Below are 15,749 nucleotides of genomic sequence, written 5' to 3' on the forward strand. Positions count from 1 at the left end.
TGAAGAATACCCTTATGGCTGTTTGGGTGTCTGGGGAATATAACAGCTTAGACAATGAGAGGTCACTGGACATTTCTAAATAATTAAGTAAAATGATAAACCAATTTTAAGGAATCCTTCCCCGACTCAAGCTTAATTCTGTCAGTTTCATATCAAAAGAGGCACACAGATTAAATGAAGTATGGGGAATAACTCTGTTAGAGGCAGTCTTGGACATGATTTTATCCTTACATGAGGTAGTCATTTGAGTTCATCTCTAAGTTGCTGAGCCATGAACCAAGGGTTTAAATCAAGAACTATATGTCTTTACTTTGTCCAAACAGGGCTCTTTTATAGAGCAAGAATATTTGAGATGTCCCAGAAGAGGTCACTTTGGGAAAATCAAAGTATAAAAATAATATCTATGTTTAAAGGTTAACTAAAGAAAATAAACATATCTATCAGAAGAAAAGGCTTGCTGATGAGATAATAGTTTTTTAGGTTCTCCACTAAAACTGGAAAAAGAGGATAGATGCTTAAATCAAATAATGCAGGAAATTGGATCAAAGTAGATGCGTCATTACAGTAGATTAGAACCCTAGAATGTTCTAAAAAAATTAGAAATCTACTTCCTTTAAAATAGGACAGATATTCCTCTAACTGGAATAGTTTATGAGCCATGCTGTCTAAAGACAGAGAAAATGAATGAATGAATGAATGACTGTTTGGAGCTTTCTTGAAGAAATGGAATCCTAGGAGACTAAGGAACAAAGGCATTCAGTAAAGCCCACAGTATAATTATTTCTTACAACCTTTTATCAGATCACATAATCTAAAATTTTCTCCGCCTTATTCCTCTGACTGATGTATCATAACATCCCCATGCACTTCTCTTCACCATTATTATAGATAATTTGTAGTTTTTTTTTTTTTTTTCTTCCTAGTATAGTGCTTCTTCCCCAATAAGAAGGCATGATTCTGAGTGCAGGGGTCTGGCTATTACCTCCCCAACATATAATGCCTTGTTTTGTACATAGTAGATGCTCACTAAATACTTATGGAAAACAGCACTACACATGTCTTGGCTAAAGTGATGAGGGAAATGAAGTAAGATAGAATGAGAATAGAGGATTCTCTCTTTACTTCAGAAAAGTCTTATTGGAATTACTTCAAATTTCTGCTGCCTTTTGCAATGACATGGAGGGCAGAACGGCAGCCAATATTCCTCTGAATGAAAACTCAGACACCGCGTAGACTAGCCCCTTCTAGGTTTTTTGATGATCATTAGGTATCTCCTGGTCTGGTCCTTTTTGCTTGAGGAGTTGACCACCTTTCCTGAAATTATTATTCTTTTTCTCTTCTATTACGCTTGTCTGATGTGGCACTTGTATTTTAATGCCTTACAGATAAAATGGTCTCCGTCAGTCTGCACTTCTCATGCCTGGAGAAAGTTTTATTACTTCATAAACTTCTGTAATGCCCCAGTGTTTAAAAAAGATCTATCACTCTATCAGTGGGTCTTTATGGGCTCAGTGTACATTTTTGTTTTTGTTTTTGTTTTTATAATGCAAGGTTGGTTCCTGAAGCAAAAAAAGAGACAGGAATAAATGGATTTTTGTATGTTAACAAATGTCAAGAATCCAGCTCAATTTATACTGAGGTGGTATTAAATAGCTAAATCAAATTGTAGAATATTTCACAGGCAATAGCATTAAGCACTGGGAAGGAACTGTAATATAAGATTTCCTCTTTATCAGTGATTACGGAAATATAACTCTCTTATTCACTGGCTTGTGCTGGAGAATCTTTATAGTTGCTGTGTGTTGATTTTTTTCCCTCCTGACAGATGCTCAGAGGCCCCATGCCTGATGAGTCAGTGGACAGGGAACATTGAACATGACCCGCTTCTGCCACCCGTTCCACACCAAACAACTCTGTGTGGCCTACAAAATCCTTTAAAGGCATGTTTTCAAGATGTAAGCTGAAGGAAGACATGTCAGATTTCAGGCATGAAATTTCTCTCTCTAATCTGTTTTAGGACTGTGTTAGCCACAAGCTGAAGATTTCTGTCAAGGATGTTTCTGCAAGCGTGCGTGCATGTATGTGTGTGTGTGTATGTGTGTGATTATGCATATAGGAACTTGTGTGCACTGGGGATGTCTGTATGTATGCAGGTGATCCCAAATGGCCTGGCGAAAAGGTATCTTATCCATAGTGTGGGAGGTCCCAAGTTGCTGCTTCTCTCTGAGAAGCTGCTGAGTTGCCACCTGCGTGGCTGTGAGTGTGGGCAGCAATTCAGTCTCCTATCATTCCAGGCATCTGCAGGGAGAATAAGAAAACCATCACCTGTCCTGTGGCCAGGAAGGTGGGAATAGCTTGATTACCTGTTGGTGGTACTCATACCAAATAAACATGTAACTGCCACTTCACTCCCGATTTCTCTACGATAGTACATGGAAACCTTATTTTCAGAAGCTTTCAGTGAGTAAATGAGCATCTGTTTCTGCACTGCTGAACAATTTGCCGTGTTTTGTTCAGAAAGTATTTACTAAGTAGTTTATTTATGCTCTATGCTTTGATAACAGCTATGATGAATAAACATGTAACAATAGTAACAAAAAAATGGGAGTGGGTGCAGGGATACTTGGGTAATTTTAGCCAAATAATGCAAACGAATAACACAGAAAGCTGGCACACTGGAACCCGGCAGCTCCTCCAAGGATGTTCCCTTGAAATTAGATCCATCTCACAAACTTTGCATCTCTACAGCTTGCTAGTGTGTGTCAAGCAAATGCATAAGGTGCACCCTTTGCTTGTCCCCCTCTGGGTGCAGGATCAAAAACCAAAGCATAAAACACAAACACGCACCACAAAAGAGTTTATTTCTGACCCCAAATGATGTGATTTTTAAAAGGGAAAGAGAAGTAATGGTCTCTTAGTATTGATAAAAAGTGAGTGTAGTGGGAGGAAACTAGAAAAAATGTTCTTATGTACTTGCCAGGGTTATTGCATCAAGAAAGAGAATATGTGTCCATGGACTTTGTAAAGTGGATTACGCTTTGCAAGGTAGTCATTATGCAGTAGGTGTGAGGAGTGCAGATAAATGACAGATAGGAAGTTGACTCAGGTGTAAGTGATGCTTGCAGAAAGAGTGCTAAAGAGGAACATCTCCTGGTCGGGAGCATGTACAGTGCCTGCTTGGCCTTAATGTTCTCCGGCCCATGCTCCTCCTACTTGCAAAGCACCAAGCACTGACCAGCACAAAACTGGGACCCAATAAAAGCTGACTTTTATGACTGTTTTTCATATTATTAGCATTGAAATTCAAATCATGACCTTGTAATCTCTGAAAAGCAGTATCAGACCCCCAGGTGAAGTCACTCCAAGATGTGACACAACAAATGACTTTAGAATAAAGGAATAAAGGCATTGATTTACAAGCCTATAGGTGCAATCCAACCATGAGTGATGCTGAAAACAAAAAGCACATATTGCAGTCTTTATACCAAACTATTTGGGTGTGGGGAGGGCTTTTCTGCACCTGCGTTAAGGAGCTCCATTCTGGTTGCTATGTGTCAAGGAAGATATGACACAGCTGGAGTGTCAGTCCTTGCCTGAGGACCAGCTGTCAGACGGATCAAAAATCTGCTGTCTTGAGCATGAGTCAATAATTGCTGAGACTGCCATCCTGTTACAATAGGGTCTGATTAATCTGCTGCCTGGGTAAGTCTTCCCAGGAATGGCTCATCCCTCTAATCCTGTGGAGAGAGTCCAGTCTCCATGCCTCATTTCTGTCCTGGCTTCCGGTCTGTTCACTGGCCCCTTTGAGGGGTGGGAGCCTAGCCCAGTTCTGTGACTTGAGTCCTCTCCCTCTCTGCAGAGGATAGGCACAGCTAACAGTGCCTTCAGCTCAACTGGGCCCAGCTTCATTTTAAAATTTCTCTAATAAGATGGTCTTGTTCTGGATTCTTTTTTTTCCCCTTAGATTTACAATGAGTAAGCACTGAAAAATGTGTTGTTGAAAAGCTAGTAGAGAATGTTCTGCTTCTTCAAATGTGGAGGTTTGAATTTTTATTTTCTGCATAACTGTTCTCCCAAACAAAGACTTCGCTAAGATAGTTACGATTAAGAATTCTGATCCCAAAGCAGAGGCAGAAAATTGGTATCTGGGGGAGATCATGTTCTTTTGGGAGAGGCTTATTAATGTAAGCTGAAGGATGAGGAGGAAAATGGACACAACTCCAGTTCTCTTTTTGGTCCATTGAACTGGATAGGGAGCTCTATGATTGAGTGACGAGTTCTCTTAATTGTGAAACTCTTTATGAGAAAAATTTGTGGGTCTCTATTCTTGAGCAAAGCTCTTTTGGCAGGCAACAAAATATGACACAGCATTAGCAAGAAAGCTGCTCTCTCTGCTTCTACGCAGAACTCAACTCTGCTTTGGTTCCCTGAGAAATGGCAGCTTTATGGACCAGCTGAGACTGCACCCTTGTCTCAGATATTGCAGTCTCCTGATGGTCACTTTGAGCAGTGGGGCAGGGGAGACTTCATGGAATATAACAAGTGGGACCAATGTAGAAGAGGATGTATGCCATGTGGTGTTTGTAGCCAAATGATTGGTCTTTGGGCACGTGTGAGGTACCACTTAGGAAACCACTGAGAAAACTGAAGAGGGTAAATGTCATGCTATTTTGATGCTACTGGGCCAAGATAACTTAACTTGCACCTAAAGCCACAATTCTACCACCTATTTGAAGAAGACAGATTGTTGTTGTTTGGTGAATCCTGCTGCTCATTAGCTAGGGATTTAGATTATCAGCACCCATTTTCATCTACCTCAAGCCTCCTCTGGGCATTAATTCGGTTGGGTCTGCTGATAAGCACTTTTACAAGACTAATTCTTTGAACCATAGGCCAAACATTGTTCTATTTCTGGGGTGAAAGCCTATAGATTCATGATATGGAATACATTTGGTAAGAGAATCTGAAATGATTGAGAGATTATAGGTTCGAGGGCTACTATGTGAAGGGAGATAAATGGTGAAGAGTCTCAAGTATATAAAGACAAAGTAAAAGGTGATATAATAACATATCTATAAAAAAGCAAAGTGTATAATTAGATGTGTTTATGAAAGCATAGGCTAAAAGAATTATGAAGCTTCACTGAAAAATTAAAACAAAGGCATGTAACAGAAAATAGTATGCACTTCATTGGTATCTCAACATAGAAAGTAATACATAACTTGTTAAACTTTTCATAGAGCCTTCAGCCATTATTATTATTATTATTATTATTATTATTATTATTAGTTGGAGTGTTGAAAATATATTTCAAGGCTGGGTGCGGTGGCTCACGCCTGTAATCCTAGCACTTTGGGAGGCTGAGGCAGGTGGATTCCTAGGTCAGGAGATTGAGACCATCCTGGCTAACATGGTGAAACCCCTTCTGTACTAAAAATGCAAAAAATTAGCCAGACGTGGTGGCGGGTGCCTGTAGTCCCAGCTACTTGGGAGGCTGAGGCAGGAGAATGGCATGAACCCGGGAAGTGGAGCTGGCAGTGAGCAAAGATTGCACCACTGTACTCCAGCCTGGGTGACAGAGTGAGACTCCAACTCAATAAATAAATAAATAAATAAAATAAAATATATTTTAAATGTTTTGAGGTAAGGAGTTAGTGCAGAGGGTTATGATCTGGGGATATCCACAACTTATGAGTTGATGCCAGGGACAACCACCATTTTCCTTCCATGTTGTGTCTGTGTGTCTGGTGCTATTGCCTTAGAAACATCTTGGTTGCATAAACCATAGAAAGAATCAGGGTTAATGCTTGCAATTGTTTTAGTTTATTTTTTAGCACCATTTTAATAATTCTTGAACTTGATCATACTCTTTCAAATGGCAAAAGAATGAACTTTTATGAGTCTTGCAACAAACTAAAGCCCTATAGTTGGGCAAGAGCATATTGGCTACATTAATTCAACTGGTTAATTCCTCAAATATGATTCTACATTTCCCAGAAGTAAACATGTTTAGTATATTGAAAAATGTTGAACTTCAATCCAACAAACATTTATTGATTCCTTAATATCTTCCGGGCCTATGCTAGTACTAAAATTTATAACTGAATAGGATGAGACCCTGCTTATAGTCTTTGAATCGGAAGAAAATATTCAGAACTGTCTTTATTTCCTCATTGAGTTTTCTAATTTTCTCTCAAGAGATCTAGAAATATGAAGTTGACATTATAGATTCTAGAGACAAATTTATTAAATGCCCTGTTTCCAACTTTGATTTACTCTTTGAGAAATGTTTTCACCATTATTTTAGGAGGACTTTCTAGCCATAGGGCCTGAATTGCTATAGATGCTGCTTAAAGTGTATCATTTGAGCTTCCTGTCTCGAGTAGGGCAGGATAGGGGGAGTTTGAGATGCAGGGAAGGGAAGAGAATAAGAGAAGTAGTTTCCTTTCAAAACAGAAAAAAGGAAGGAAAGACAGAGGGAAGGAGGGAGGGAAGGAGACAAGAAAAAGGCAAACAAGCTAGATATTCTATACCCTGTACATATTCTGGGTGTTGGCAAGTCATATTTAATGAGAATAACCTTCAGACCACTCTAGGTTTTTAAGCAAAAGTCAATTTATATGATCACTCTAAAATTGAGTATCTGTCTATATTTAAAAAGCATTCTAATGTCATGAGCAAGAAATACCAAAAATATTGATACAGTTAAATTAGTGTCTAAAATGTTATGAATGCATTTCCTAGTTTAAAATATGCTAGCAGGAAATAAATATTTACAGCTCAGAATAGCATACAAAAAGGAATTTCTGCCCAATTTTTGGTAAAAGACTAGTAAATATGCCAAATCTGCTTGATTTCCAGGATGTCTCAGGACAATGTACATTCGAATTTAATAAAATTGAAAGAGATTTTTAAACCCTATTCTAGTGTTTAAAATAGAAAATATCATTATTAGCAATATTTAATAGAAATAAAATAGAATTAAATAGAAAAAATTGTTATTAACACAAGAGGAGAATGGTGAAATTGGCAAGTAGTCATAGTTAGGACAGTTGATTAACCATTTCTAAGAGCTTTGAACTAGTTCCAATATACAAATTTTTAAGACAATAGCTAAAAGTTCCCACTGTTTCCCATGGCTCTAGTAATTTGTCCAATACAGGAAGAAGGTGAATTTCTGTAGTTTAAATTATACTTATTATTTGAAAGGAAATGGGATAGCCCTAGAGAGTATTTTCCAGAAGACTGAATGGAGAGGAATTTATATTGTTATTTCAATGAGTAATTCCTACAGCCTCTACCAGCTCCAAACGTCTAAGTGGTAATATGTGATACTAACCTATGTTAGCACTGAAGAAATTCACTTCCCTAGCATACATAGCTGCTTAGTGAAAGAACTCCTTAGCACCAGTTCAATGCCTTTTGCACTTCACTTTGTTGCCTCCCACTCCCAATCGGGGTGCACAAGACTTACTTATACATAATTACTTCTTGAGAATTAGTTTAAAATTCAATTATAGCTGGCTGAAAAAGTCATTTGGTGCCCAAGTATGTCTAAGTAAAAGGAAGTTTTTATATATCACATATATATCCCATTTTATTTGTTTCACAAGGAAGAATGGAGCTAGATTCTTTACACATCAAGAGATTAAAAGTGTCTTGTTTTGATATAAAGTTAGAATCTCTCATTCCTTCTTCCATGGCCCTCACTCTCGGGGCCTCCCCACTCTTGGCACCCTCACTCTGGGAGCCTCCTCAGCCTTGGTGTCCACTCTGGCTGTGCTCGAGGAGCCCTTCAGCCCGCCACAGCACTGTGGGAGCCCCTCTCTGGGCTGGCTGAGGCCAGAGCCAGCTCCCTCTGCTTGCGGGGAGGTGTGGAGGGAGAGGCGGGGCGGAACCGGGGCTGCACACCAGGCTGGCGGGCCAGCGTGAGTTCCGGGTGGGCGTGGGCTCAGTGGGCCCCACTCAGAGACCCCTGCTGATGCCACTGGCCCAGGAAGTGAGGGGCTTAGCACCCAGGCCAGCAGCTGTAGAGGGTGTGCCGGGTCCCCCAGCAGTGCCCGCCAGCCATGCTCAAATTCTCACCAGGCCTCAGTTGCATCCCGGCAGGGCAGGGCTCGGGACCTGCAGCCTGCCATGCCCAAGCCTCCCCCGCCGGCCTTGGGCTCCTGCATGGCCCTAACCTCCCGGAGGAGCCCGGAGCCCTACCCTGTGGCACCAGGTCTCACTGGTGCCCAAGGGCTGAGGAGTGCAGGTGAATGGAGTGGGACTGGCAGGCAGCTCTGACTTCAGTCCTGGTGTGGGATCCACTAGGTGAAGCCAGCTGGGCTCCTGGGTCTAGCGGGGACTTGGAGAACCTTTATGTCTAGCTAAGGGATTGTAAATACACCAATCAGCACCCTGTGTCTAGCTCAGGGTTTGTAAATACACCAATCAGTACTCTGTATCTAGCTAACCTAGTGGGGACTTGGAGAACTTTTCTGTCTAGCACTCTGTGTCTAGCTAAAGGATTGTAAATGCACCAATCAGCACTCTGTCAAAATGGACCAATCAGCTCTCTGTAAAATGGACCAATCAGCTCTCTGTAAAATGGATCAATCAGCAGGATGTGGGTGGGGCCACATAAGGGAACAAAAGCAGGCTTCCTGAGCCAGCCAGAAGCAACTTGATCAGGAACCCTTTCATGGTGTGGAATCTTTGTTCTTTCGCTCTTTACAATAAATCTTGCTGCTGCTCACTCTTTTTGTCCACGCCGCCTTTATGAGCTGTAACACTCACTGCGAAGGTCTGCAACTTCACTCCTGAAGACAGCAAGACCACGAACCCACCAGAAGGAAGAAACTGCGGACACATCTGAACATCTGAAGGAAGAAACTCCGGACACACCATCTTTAAGAAATGTAACACTCACCGCCAGGGTCCACGGCTTCATTCTTGAAGTCAGCGAGACCAAGAACCCACCAATTCCAGACACATTAGGACAACTCAGGCAGATGTGTGAATGCATAGGCTTTTGATATAGATAAACCTTCCTATGTTGCAACTCCCAACTTAGTGAATCTGAGCAATTTGCTTAAGTTACCAAGGTCTCAGCTTGGATATCTCTAAAACGAGAGTCATAGTACCAGTCTTACAGAAATGTTGTGAAGATGAAATAGCATATGTGAAACACTGAAATAAATGATGTATTGAGTAGACATTCAATAAATGATAGTTTTCATATCTTTTTTCAATATGAAACATTAATATTATTAATTACTATTGGTTGCTTCAAGTTCTTTTTTTTTCTTTTTTTATAGTTAATCTGCTCCTTCAGTTTTGTGCAAAATTTATCTTAGGGAGACACCAGTTTTCACATGAATGTTCTTACACACAACTTTTTTTTTTTTTTGAGATGGAGCATCTCATTCTGTCACCAGGCTGGAGTGCAGTGGCATGATCTTGGCTCACTGCAACCTCTGCCTCCCAGGTTCAAGTGACTCTCCTACATTGGCCTCCCGAGTAGCTAGGATTACAGGTGCATGCACCACCACAACCAGCTAATTTTTTTTTTTTTTTTTTGTATTTTTAGTAGAGATGGGGTTCCACCATGTTGGCGAGGATGGTCTCAATCTCTTGACCTTGTGATCTGCCTGCCTCTCCCTCCCAAAGTGCTGGGATTACAGACGTGAGTCACCATGCCTGACTCACAACTGTTTTTGTTACAAGGTAATTTAGGAAAAGAATGGGGATTCATGAGACCCAGAGGATGCTTTCATAAGCTTTGTTACTAAATACAGTGAGGGTGCAATCATGTCTCTCCCAGCAGGGGCCCAGGACTCAGGCCAGAAACCACCCAGAGAATGTCAGTGCTGGCATATTTTGCTGAAGGCGTTCAATCCACATTAATCCTTGAATATTACTTATAGAGTTTATGAGGAAGAAAATGTGATTAATCCACACAAAAAGGAAAAAAAAATAACCCCATTTCTCAACTGAGGGGAAAAATTCCTTTGAGCATAAACAGATTGCACTATTTATACATGAAATATTTTTTGCATCTATAAACTTACCATGCTCAAGTATTCTAATTAATCGTGGTGGTTGCCAGGGAAACCAAACTAACTCAATTATAGGTCTGCAGGAAGGTGCAGTGTATTTATGACTGTGAATCAGGTAGTTTTCTGTGCAAAAACTAAAACTGAACAGATGCTTAAAGATTTTAAATGTTCTATAGAACACACTGTTATCTACATAGTTTTCCTTGAAGAATCTCTTGATTTTCTTTCTTCATAACAACTTGGTTTGGGAACATGGACAGTGAATATGATAGATTAAGAAGATATAATGAGGAACATGATCAGCAATAAAACCACAGGAAATGACTGAATTAGGAGCCTGTGGGTGGCATTGAAACAGAGCCATAATTCTATACCATTTGTGTTTGGCTACCTTATCTAAAACCCAAGGACTAAATAATACTGAGAAGAGAGGCCATTTCTCTCACCGTCCCCCATCTCCAAGGAGAAGGAGGAATTAAAAGCTGCAAAACAACAGACTGATCAGCACCACTGGCCAGGCCTGTAGGTTAAAGATTAACCCCCACCCATCGCAAGATCGGGAGATCAAGACCATCTTGACTAACACAGTGAAACCCCGTCTCTTCTAAAAATAGAAAAAAATTGGCCAGGTGTGGTGACAGGTGCCTGTAATCCCAGCTACTCAGGAAGCTGAGACAGGAGAATGGCATGAACCCAGGAGGCAGAGCTTACAGTGAGCTGAGATCATGCCACTGCACTCCAACCTGGGTGACAGAGCGAGACTCCATCTAAAAAAAAAAAACAAAAAAACAAACAAAAAGTGATTAACCCCCATCTTAACCACTTGTGCCATCTATAACTCACAGACAATGGGGTGGAGAAATATTTGCATTGCTTACCCCCACCACTAACGTATGTGGACATAGTCCCATACCCCATGCTTGCTCAATCTATCACGACCCTGTCACATGGACCCCTTAGGGTTGTAAGCCTTTAAAAGGGCCAGGAACTCTCTCTTTGAGGAGCTCAGTTCTTGAGATGCAAGTCTGCTGATGCTCCCAGCCGAATAAAGCCTCTTCCTTCTTTATCCTGTGTCTGAGGGGTTTTATCTGAGGCTTCTCCTGCTACAGTTCTTGGTTCCCTGACCTGGAAGTGAGGTGACCGATGGACGGTGGAGGCAACCCTTAGGCAGCTTAGGCCTGCCCTGCAGAGCATTCCTGCGGGGGATTCTGGCTAGCTTGAGTGACATGGATACTAAGAGTGCTCCAGGGTAGGCATTGGCCCCAGTGGAATACCTCATCAGAGCAGTACACAGCAGACCCCTGCAGAGGATCAATTCCATGGCTGAACACCCAGAAGGAAATGGCGCTTGGAGTGCAGACATCTGGAATATGGTAGGACCGGTCCTGGGAACTTGCCCACTCCATTTGAGTGGAAGTGTGGCCTGATCACCCAAGGTGTGCCCTTATTGGCACTTTCATCTCAGTTTTGATTTGATTTTGATTTGGCTTGGCTTATTTGAAGAAAGGAGAGTGAAAATGAGTGAATACTTGTGATTGACACGAATCTCCTCTTGTGGTGTGAGTGTTGTTCTTTTCTTCTTTCTTTTCTTGTCTTGGGAAGGAGGTGGGTAAAAAGCAGAGTAAGCCCAGTCCATTAGACTATTTTAAAGAATTTCATAAAAGGTTTTAATAGAGACTATGGAGTTACTATGACACCAGGGAAACTTAGAACTTTGTGTGAAATAGACTGGTCGGCATTAGGAGTGGTTTGGCCATCAGAAGGAAGCCTAGACAGGTCCCTTGTTTCAAAGGTATGGCACAAGGTAACTGGTAAGCCAGGATACCCAGACCACTTTCCATACATAGATACTTGGTTACAGCTGGTTTCAGACTCCCCACAGTGGTTAAGAGGACAGGCAGCAGCAGTACTAGTGGCAAAGGGACAGACAGCCAAGGAAGAATCCTGCTCTACCTGCTGAGGGAAGTTGGCTCCTTAAGTCCTGTCCGACCCAACATCAGAGGATTCATGGCAAGAAACAGTAACAGCAGTGCCCTCCCTCCTCCCTCCCCCACCAACCCTTTCACCAAGAAGGAAGCCCTCCCACTCCTGATCCCACTGCGCCCAAGCTTCCACAAGGCCTACATGCCCCTAGGCCACCCAGAGTAGAAAAGAAAGGATGCGAGACCTTGGGAGAAACCCCTCCCTTGGCAACCCATTTGAGGGCTAAAACTGGGATACAAATGCCCCTGAGAGAACAACAGTATACTGGGGTAGACGAGGATGGGCATATGGTGTAAAGGCATGCCTTTGTGTACCAACCCTTCACCTCTGCTGATCTCCTCAACTGGAAAAACAATACCCCATCATATACCAAAAAGCCTCAAGCTATAATTGATTTTCTCCAAACTATTATCCAGACCCACAACCCTACTTGGGCTAATTGCCACCAGTTGCTCATATACCTCTTTAACACAGATGAAAGGTGAAGGGTGCTCCAAGCAGCAACTAAGTAGCTAGAGGACCATGTTCTGGCTGATTACCAAAATCAAATCCCCAACAGTATGTGAGGAGCCAATTACCAGGAACAGACCCCCAGTGGCACCCAAGTGAAAGACTGGGTATACAAAGGCTAAACCGGTACAGGGAAACCCTCCTGGAAGGGTTAAAGAGGGAGTTTAGAAGGCCACAAATTTTAATAAAGTCTCTGAGGGTATTCAAAGAGAGGAAGAGAGTCTAGCACAATTTTATGAGAGACTATATGAGGCCTATCCTGTATATCCCCTTTGATCCTGAAAGCCCTGAAAATCAGCGCATGATTAACATGGCTTTAGTTAGTCAAAGTGCAGAAGACATTAGAATAAAACTGCAGAAACAGCCTCGTTTGTAGGCATGAATACTTCACAGTTTTTGGAGATAGCCAACCAGGTGTTTGTGAATAGAGATGTGGTAAGCCACAGAGAGAACCACAGAGACAGCGAATGCCAAGCCCAGTGAAACACTGACCTATTAGCTGCAGCTATTAGAGGGGTCCCTCCAAAGGGGAGAGAGAAGGAGGGGGTCCAGGAAAAATACCCAGTCTGGCCGTCCATGCTTGCAGCATAACCAGTGTGCTTACTATAAGGAAACAGGACATTGGAAGGACAAGTGCCCCCAGTTGAAAGGAAAACATGGTGACTCTGAGCAGGAGCCTCAGATAAGGACGAAGGGGACTTTTTCAATCTGGCAGATGGGTTACTGGACTGAGGGGGACTGGGCTTATGTGCCCCCAAAGAGCCCATGGTCTGGATAACAGTCGGGGGCAAGGACATTGAGTTTCTTGTCAATACTGGTGCTGAACATTCAGTAGTAACCACCCCGATCACCCCCTTATCCAAAAATATTGGTATAATCGGAGCCACAGGGGTTTCAGCAAAGCAAGCTTTCTGTTTGCCCCGGACCTGCACTATGGGGAGCATGAGGTAATTCACCAGTTCCTATACATGTCTGACTGCCCCTTTCCTTTACTGGGAAGGGACCTACTTAGCAAGCTGAGAACCACTATCTCTTTTACAAAGCATGACTCTTTACAGTTAAAGATACCTGGAACGGGAGTCATCATAGCCCTTATGGTTCCTCAGGAAGAGGAATGGAGACTCCTCTTAACGGAGTCTGGCCAAGAGATAGGAACAGCCCTGGCTAAGTGGTGGCCAAAGGTGTTGGTAGAAGACAACCCTCTAGGATTGGCAGTCAACCAAGGCCCCATAATCATAGAAGTGAAGCCTGGGGCCCAGCCAGTTAGGCAAAAATAGTACCCGGTCCCCAGACAAGCTCTTGAGGACAACCAGGTCCATCTCAAGCACCTGAGGGCCTTTGGAATTATAGTCGCTTGTCAGTCTCCATGGAACACTCCCCTCCTACCTGTTCCCAAGCTGGAGAACAAGGACTACAAGCCAGTGTAGGATTTGCGCATGGTCAATGAAGCTGCAGTGATTTTGCATCCAATGGTACCTAACCTGTACACATTGTTGGGGTTGCTGCCAGCTGAAGACAGCTGGTTCACCTGCTTGGACCTAAAAGATGCTTTCTTTAGCATCGGACTAGCTCCTGAGAACCAAAAACTGTTTGCTTTTCAGTGGGAGGATCTGGGGTTAGGTGTCACCACTCAGTACACTTGGACCCGGCTCCCCTTACAAAGAACTCCCTCACCATCTTTGGAGAGGCACTGGCTCAAGACCTCCAGAAGTTTCCCCCCCAGATACCTAGGCTGTGTGCTGCTCTAGTACATCAACGACCTCCTGCTGGGACACCCCACAGCAGTCGGGTGTGCCAAGGGAATGGATACCCTGCTCTGGCACCTGGAGGACTGTGGGTATAAGGTGTCCAAAAAGAAAGTTCAGATCTGCAGATAGCAGGTATGTTACCTGGGATTTACCATCTGACCAGGGAGAGTGCAGCCTGGGATCAGAAAGAAAGTAAGTCATCTGCGACCTGCCAGAGCCTAAGACCAGAAAGCAGGTGAGAGAACTCTTAGGAGCTGTAGGGTTCTGTAGGTTGTGGATCCCAAACTTTGTAGCATCAGCTAAGTCCCTGTATGGAGTCACAAAGTGGAGAGACAAGGAACCTTTCAAATGTGGGTCCCAACAGCAACAAGCTTTTCATGAGTTAAAAGGAAAACTCATGTCGGCCCCAGCCCTGGGACTACCTGACCTGACAAAACCTTTTACGCTATATGTGTCAGAGAGAGAAAAAATGGCAGTTGGAGTTTTGACCCAGACTGTGGGGCCCTGGCCAATGCCGGTGGCCTACTTCTCTAAACAACTAGACAGGGTTTCTAAGGATTGGCCCCCAATTTTGAGGGCCTTGGCAGCAACAGCCCTGCTAGCACAAGAAGTGGATAAGCTAACTCTTGGGCAAAACCTAAACATAAAGGCACCCCATGCTGTGGTGACTTTAATGAATACCAAAGGACATTATTGGCTAACAAATGCTACAATAACTAGATATCAAAGTTTGCTCTGTGAGAATCCCCACATAACCATTGAAGTATGCAACACCCTGAACCCCGCCACCTTGCTCCCAGTATCAGAGAGCCTAGTTGAAAATAACTGTGTAGAGGTGCACAGTTGGGAGCTGTGCGTGGATGGGAGCAGCTTCATCAACCCACAAGGAGAGAGGTGTGCAGGATATGCAGTGGTAACCCTGGACGTTGTCATTGAAGCCAAATTATTGCCCCAGGGCACTTCAGCCCAGAAGGCCAAACTCATTGCTTTAATTTGGGCCTTAGAGCTAAGTGAAGGTAAGACTGTAAACATTTACGCTGACTCTCAGTATGCCTTTTTAACCTTGCAAGTGCATGGGGCATTATGCCAGGAAAAAGACCTGTTGAACTCTGGGGGAAAAGACATAAAGTATCAGCAAGAGATCTTGCAATTATTAGAGGCAGTGTGGAAGCCCCAAAAGGTGGCAGTCAGGTACTGAAGAGGATGCCGGCAAGCTTCCACCTCGTTTGCCTTGGGAAACTCCTGAGCTGACTCAAAAGCTCAAAAAGCAGCATCCACCCCCTACCAGGTGTCAGTCACAGTCCCCTGGCTCCCTCAGACACCTGACCTTGTGCCTACTTATTCTAAAGAAGAGAAGGACTTTCTCCAGACAGAGGGAGGACAGGTGATAGAAGAGGGATGGATCCGGTTACCAGACGGAAGAATAGCCATGCCACGGCTGCTAGAGGCCACAGTCGTACTGGCTGTA

This window comes from Macaca mulatta, chromosome 8 (genome assembly GCF_049350105.2).
Source record: "Macaca mulatta isolate MMU2019108-1 chromosome 8, T2T-MMU8v2.0, whole genome shotgun sequence".
NCBI lineage: Eukaryota > Metazoa > Chordata > Mammalia > Primates > Cercopithecidae > Macaca > Macaca mulatta.